Here is an 8,310-nt window from a genome sequence, read left to right on the forward strand (position 1 = left end):
GCAACCTTCCGGTTACAAGATGAGCTTCCCAACCCCCTGAACCACGGTCGCCCACGCGTATGAATTTGAAGTGTGAATATTACACTAACTGCTCCATAGTTATTTCATGTGTTATCACAAAGCAACTGCTGTTGACATTGTTGATTTTGGACATGATTTGGAGCGTATTCGAAGGAAAACAACTAGATGGTAGCCAAGATGCTTTGAGAACTGATACTGCACACTTAAAGATGTTTAGATTAAGGCCTCAGTTCCCCTGCAAAAATTCCTAACCTTACCTGTAAAAATGACAAACTGAGCATTTACCATACAGAAGGTGGCATTCCCAATCACCAATGTATTTCTGTTGATCTTTCCACAGTTTATCTAATCACAAAAAAACACTGTGCCGCTGCAGCACCTCATCTCCTCTATCTCGCGTAGACACCGACACATAGCTTCACACACTACAAACATCTCATCATCTGACTCTGTGTGAGAAGCTAAAACAGCATCCGCTCTCTGGAGAGTCCCATGTCAGCGCAACAAATTTGTATGCACAGCAAACAGTGAAGAAGACTGTGCCAAATCAATACAAATTATGTGTTTAATAATGTTTCTGTGAGCAAAACACATTAAAATAAATATACACGCTCATTAACATGTTAAAACCAGCTATTGCTTTTAAGCCGTGTTATTTATTCAGTATACAATGAATGCCTGAGTGAATGTGAGTGTGAATGGTTGTCTGTCCCTGTGTGTTAGCCCTGCGACAGACTGGCGACCTGTCCAGGGTGTACCCCGCCTCTCGCCCTATGACAGCTGGGATAGGCTCCAGCGCCCCCCGCGACCCTGAAAAGGATAAGCGGAAGCGAATGGATGGATATATATATATTTTGTCAAGTTTCTATTAATATATCTGCCCTCTCCTGGACAGTGACCTCACACATTGTACCTGAAGTCCTCTAAGGTCCTTCTCCCAGTTTTGGGGTTAAATTCCATAATGTTCCTTTTAGTTTTGTCTCTCATATAAAGATATTATTTTTTCACATCTGTTCCTGTTGTTCCTTCACTCTACAGAGGTACTTCTTCCCTCAGGGCACTGGCATTATCACATCTATCTGACGTGCCCTTTTCTTATCCTTGTCAACAACTGTTAGCTGGTTAGCCAGCTGCTTGTCTTGAGGTCCCACAGGATCTTAATTCTCCTGCTGAACTACTTTCAATGGTGTCTTCCATTGGGACTTAGGGAGTTCTAACCCATATTCCACACAGATGTTCCTGTACGCTATCCCAGCAACTCAGTTATGCTTGTCAGTATATGTTGTCCCAGCTTGCATCTTGCATTTAAACATAGAACCCACTTGAAAAAATAGAAAAAATAGTGAACTGAGAGCATAATTTTACTAGAGAAAACTAATACTAGAGAAATACGCTGAAGCTGTACATTTTCTTTCATGTTAAGCAAGGTCACAGGAAATGGTGCATGACTGTCAAGCATGGATGGAAGACTCAGTTCACTGCTTACACAGTTGCAGACACACAATCACGCCTGTGCTCACTGGCATTCTCTCTAATTCCAAGGACAGGTGCTCTTCTTTCTTCGTACTGCCTCGCTGTAGAAAATGAAAAACAAAAAAAACCAAATCTTCAGCAGATATGTCATGCTCATGCAGCACACACATAGGCTGTTCTTAGACATGATCCCACTGTAGTCAGCACCATGCCAGAGGAATTTGGCCTGTTTTTGCTGTTCTGAGGGTTATTCACTGAACAAAAGTGCACGTGTCCTGGCATACATTTCTTAGCTGTTATTATATCAGCAGCTTTTGTTTTTGTCTCCGGCTGTGCAGCTGGTATGATTGTTTCAAATGATAGGACTAACAATGACAAAGTCATTGCTGGATAAAATGTGTGAGTAACGCCCTCTGAATATCTTGTTATTAATGCGTATGCTAAGTACTTTCAGCGTTGTATTCATGTAAATACAAACAATAATGAATGGTGGACAGTAAGGGTCTCGGTTTTAGGTTGGAGACAGCTGCAGATAAACGGACTTATTCATAGAAACAAGCATCTACATGCACAAGAAAACATAAATGAGACACAAAATTAGAAAAAGCTGTTCTGTAATTGTCATTACTGCTGTGATCCACAATGTGGTGCTCTTTCATAAGGTGAAGCAGCTCATTACTTCTCTCAGTAGGATCCCCTTGATTTATAAAGGTACTGGCATTGTAATTTTTAAATATATACTCAGTTGTTTTCACAGCTAATGTTAGTTGAAAACAATTTTCTCAGCTAATCATACCTGAAAAAGAAACCCTGCTTATCTCCCATGATTATGGATATTACTTGTGTACACAAACCATTCATGCCCATCATATTAACATATTAAGAGCAATATGTTTTGGGATGTGGGTCGTTATATATGTCGTTATATAAAAAGACAAATGTCTTTTGGTTTTCATTTTAGTCCTTGTAGATGACTCATTGATTGTACCACTAACTTAATGAGAGGCTGCTATAAATTAAATCAAGCTGTGGCCTGTGTGATTTACAGTACCTTGTTTAGTGAGTCACTGTGGATTTTGCTATGATAATGGTTTGCACTTTATCATAATGATTTGATAAACCATAAAGAAAAAGCAGAAGGATAATGGGAAATATTGTTCCTGTGGGAAGATTCACATCAGCTGTGTTACTTGGATGCTTTAACCTGGACGCTCTCTGCCGTGATGCTTTCACAATCCCCACCCAGCTATTTATTCTGATCATTAGTCCTCAGTATATATGTTCCCCGATCAAAAATGCAAGCTAATGACAAATTTACTCTCATGGCCTTTGTGGCAACGCTGTGACAACCCTCATCAAACAGAAATGTGTCACATCCACTGAGTTCAAAATGCATCCATCTATGCAGACAAACTGTCAGAGCTAAAAAATGTTCTGCTGATCTTATAAAGACAACAGAATGTTTAATGCGCGCAAACCTTAAGTGATAAAGCGGACTCTTTATTGATCGTCACTTTGTATTTGACTGTCTTGAGAAACGCTTAATTGAACACTGGGAAACATTAGCCTCCTTACTTCATGCATATGTGACTGCCAATCATCCATCTTCCTTTTATAGTGGTGCATCGTTGCCATTCTTCACACATTCTTAGTCACCATCTGTCAAAAAATGAATAATTGAGCATAATATCTTCTGCTGTTTAACATTTGCTTTACTTGTAGACTGACATTCCTTCGAGGGGTTGTCCTTGTGGTTTTTTTTATCTGTGCTTTGATACTATTAATGAACCACAATGAGAGGAGCTGCACTGGTGTTGTAAGCAGGTCAGATTTGTGTTCTGCAATGAGCGTTTATGCACTGATTGAACAGTTAGTCCTACTCCTACTCTGCAGCTCTGCACTCATATGTTGGCACATGTCTGTTAACGACATTTTATTCACCAGCATTTACTTAGCAACCTGACTTGTTCTGCTGGGAAAATGTGACTTTCAAATTTATGTCCACTAGCATCATCGCTATCAGCTGCTGATTTCAGCATGTCACTATTCCAGTTTTGTAGAAAATAAACATGAATGTGATGATGAGGAATAACCTAAAACAACAAGATTCTCACAAAAAGTGTCAGGTTTCCTCTTCTGTAATTTCTTATGGCATGTGTTTAAAGATAACGGTGACTTTAATTCCAAGAATTAAAAGTAGGTAAGTAAGTAAATAAAGGTAAGTAATTATTAAAAGTAATTAAAGACATGTAATTAATCCATATTCTAAACTGCCCTTTAAAAGAATATTGGTATCACTTTAAAAATAAGTGTTTTGCCACATCTAACTTATGCTGAAAGATTTTGTTGATGACTAAAAAGCTCTGCATTACAAAACTGACATGATTGATGTGGTAATGGTGCAGAGCTGCTTATTTACACACCATCAAACATGAAACAAGAGTAGCATTCATTCTCAGTCATGCACCTGACCACTTAGCAAGTGCTGGCACCGTGTCCACTCGCTTCTAACGTTTTCTGTAGGGTAAGAATGATAGACGTTTATGTCAGCAGGATAAAATATCACCTTGCTAACGATACAGTCAATTAGCTTATCAAAGGTTAATAATGAGTTAAGAATTACCCCAGATTTTTTTTGGCAAACGGTTGAAGGCTTTTAATGGTCACGATGATGAGGATGGGGAAGCTAAATATGCCAAACTCTGACTGGCTCTCATTAAAGCTTGGGAGAAAGTCTTTGATGTTTTCAGACTCAGTCACTTCAGTCAATATTAGAAGTAAATATCCCTCCTGCTGTTTCTATTGGATGCTTCTTGTATATTAATTTGTGCGCGCACACACACACACACACACACAGATATATATATATATATATATATATATATATATATATATATATATATATATATATATATATATATATATATATATATATATATATATAAAATATATATAAACACAGCTTTAAAGCTGCAAACAGAGGATGCCTGTTTCTTCTCTCAGGCCTCACATTTAACTTCTTGTTCACTGAGGCTCAGCGTTTAACTCATGGCCTACCACTTTCTAATCATCATGACTGAACATGACATAAATGAGTCAGTGTGACTCTTAAGGCGTTCAGGCCTCCACATATGCGGCGCTGATTGCTAGCAGCAGAAGTCTCTTCACAGCTGACCACTCACGCTCTCTGAATAACTTGGTCCCTCGTTAGGATGTGATAGTTTTCCAGCAGAGGGAAACTTAGGGGCAAACTGCTGCATGCATTTGGAGACCTCGTTACGTAGGTCTAAAAATGCATCCGCACAGTCGTCATGATTTGGCATTAAATCCTCACTAATAAGTCTAATTGGAGAAAACTACCCTCAAACACTTTTAACACCAACCGACAGTTATTTTTTATTGCATTATGTCGTTGACTGGAGATGTAATAAAAATGTAGACTAAGTTATGTCACATTGACCTATTTCCAGTGATTGCTATAAATTTATAAACTACTTCAGCTCTTACAGGATGAAATTGGAAAAAAGAAATCCCCTCCTTCTTCATGTTGAAATGTGTTAACAAGATATTCCTCTTTTATGGCTGCTAAAAAAAAGAGACTTTGTGATATTAATATCAATGCAAATAGCAGCCCGGATTCCCAAAATGTTCCGCCACCTAAGTGTTGATGCAATGAAACTTAGCTACTCCTCTTAAATGAAACATTAACAATAATCCCAGATTTTTTTAAGGCTTTGTGGTATGGCTCAAGAGGAGGCAGTTAACTTGTAATTGGATGAGAAGTAGAAAGAGCCTTCCAGGTTGTATTTTCACCGTGTTTTGTAGATTTACCCATTCAACCGATCATGCATGTGTAATGTACTGACAAGTACTCGTCTTCACACGTAGCATAGTGTTACAAACAAATTGACAACAAATTGCTGCAGATGTGTGGAACTAGTTTTAAATGCAACTCAAGAATAATGTCTCTCATAAGTATTTTATTAACAAACTGACAATAGTCTCTCTAAGAGCATGTTTATGCAAATATAGTAGCATGAAAGCACAGATTTCATAGTTTTATTCAGTGATTCCCTTATTTGCAAAAACACATTATATCATTTTCTTATTGCCGCTGTAGCTTTTATGGTAAAGTCAACTATTTAACATGCTCATGCATAAACCCCAGAGCCCACAAAGCCTTGGTGCATGTGTTTACAAGCTTACAGCACAGCGGTTTTGTGTTTCTACGCAGTATTCACAGTTTGTGAATTAAATATGCAGGGTTAAAAAGCATCAGCTCATCACTTTGCAACAAGCCCTCAGAGACAGAGTCCTGCACTACTGTTGGTATTTTGGCCAAAATGTGAACTGTAGATCATCTAACACCTAGAAGAACACCTAAAGAAAAGAAGGTCAGTGACACTCATTACAAAAGTGAAAATCGCAAAACAGTGTGGGAAAGAAAATCCCGATCATCACACCGGTTTAAAAGCTAATCTTTGGACTCACTGCTCGCTGAAGGGTTATCCTAAAACAGCATCTGTCCAATCGGCAACCAAAGGCATAGCAGACCTGTACTTACACACATAGCAAACGGTGCTTCTTGTAGAAACAGCTTGAAAGGTGGTCTTTTTTCAGGTTTACCAAAAATAAAAGCACCAGAACAAAAGTGTACTATGGCAACACTGGTTGGTCCTCATAGTGCAGAAAAAGCTGTTTCTTTAGTAACACTGAAAGTGAAAGAATACTGTTCACAAGGTATCCAGGCTTCCAAGCTGCTGTTATGTTCATGGATGTTGACTTTTTGCCAGGAACCTGCAGCTTTGGCCTCAGTCTTTTAGCACAGCATTGTGCATACAGACATCCAACCATGTCAACACCCCAATTTTACTGGGTTAACAAATTCAGTTAGCTAAAGACCCTATTAAATTAAACAGCTAGCCGACTGTAGCAAATCAAGTCTACCATCAAGGCACTAAACATCCTGACAGTTATTGTCCTCCATTTGAAATAAAGAACCCATTTTTTTCTCTGCAAAAATATTAGTTTCAACTGTGCAATCTGCCACAGTTATCACTGTTAACTTAAGGTAACTTAAGGTAAAGCTTGAAAGATGTAGCAGTATTAAGGGTGGGGTTTAAGCAAATGGCCACTGGTTTATCCCTACCCTCCTTAGGGAACCGGCCAGTCTGCCAGGCAACACCACAGACAGACACTAATGCAACTGCAAGCTAAAGGAAAGCAATGGCAACATTTTTTCCTATGAAATTAATGTGCTGCCAACAGACGGTACTACAGCCAAGTAGCTTATACAGTAACTTTGTGTCCTGCACCCCTTTAGAAGGATATTGCATTTATACAGATATTAATTTGTGTAGCAGAATCCTCCACACACACATCTCTCTCTCTCTGTATATATATATATATATATATATATATATATATATATATATATATATATATATATATATATATATATATATATATATATATATATATATATATATATATATATATATATACATACATACACACACACAATTATTTTATTGTCTCAGGAACACTACTGTCTCTCACTAATTATAGACTGTGAGCAACACAGTTCTTCTGCTAGGAGACAAGAATTCATAGCAGCATTGAATAGAAATGCAGATGTCATCAATCAGCTGTCCAATCTTTTTTTAAGTGGCCATAGTGGATGTCACACTGATCAAACTATAAAAAAAAATGAAATTCATTCACCCTCCCTCCATGTCTGGTGGCTCTTATCCCAGATGTCATCCAAATTTCTTCAGCACCACCTTTCATTTGGTTTTATTTCTTATGTGGGACATAAGTCATTTCTTTTAGATTAGCTGCTAGTTGGCAAAATGAGCCATAAATTTATTTTATGTTGTATTGGTGCGGAGTGCGTCGCCTTTTCCAACTGTCTAAATAATTCTCTCTCCCTTCCGTATGCTTTATTGTACGGCCGAGATGTACCACCGTTGGCTGTCTACAGCTCCGTGTACTGCTGTTTGTCTAACAGATTTAAAGCAAAAGGGAGGTTGAGGCTCTGTTTTGAATCCACCGGCTGGCTAGGGTGGTGTCCTTGTGTGTGCATGGGCTCTCTTGGGTAATTTGCCTGCTTCCCACAGTCCAAAAACATGTTAGGGTTAACTGGTTGTTCTAAATCGGCCATAGGTGTGAATGTGAGTGCGAATCTCTGTGTTAGCACTTGCGACCTGTTCAGGATGTACAGTGACAGCTAGGATGGGCTCCAGCCTGACCCGAACAGAAAATTCAAGTATTTGAATGGAAACTATATCCTTTTCATACAGAATCAATGTATACAATAAATCATAAGTCTCCTTTTCTAACACTTACAGCATTTGTCACACGGTTCATTCAGTAGGAGCCCTTCATGTCCACCACCACTCCACTATATCCTGAGCCTTCTAATCTCCCGTAAACACTCCCTGACTGTGGAGCCTCCTTGGCACTGCCAGCATGTGTGTGCCAGCTCCATATACCCATTAGCACCGTTAAGCCGTTGCTTCTTACCCCCAACTCTCAGTGCTCACAGCAAAGGTGAGTTTGTCTGATGATTACCTCACTTTGCATTGTGGGTGGCAATAATCCTCGACTTTGGCAAGGAATCCTGAAAACAGAAACTTATCCATCCCTATCCTCAAAAGTCTTAAGTTGCCTGTCATTACAGGAGAGATTTGCATATACTGCTAAAAATGAACTCCTATGTCCCTGTATTTTCCCCCTCCTCCCCTTCATAACCAAAGCCTTCCTTTCCCCCCTTATTTTCATCCATATTTTTAAATATATATATTAACACTTCTC

Source organism: Rhamphochromis longiceps, linkage group LG1 (genome assembly GCF_057381845.1).
Source record: "Rhamphochromis longiceps isolate RC_006_pf linkage group LG1, R_longiceps_female_GT1.1, whole genome shotgun sequence".
Lineage (NCBI taxonomy): Eukaryota > Metazoa > Chordata > Actinopteri > Cichliformes > Cichlidae > Rhamphochromis > Rhamphochromis longiceps.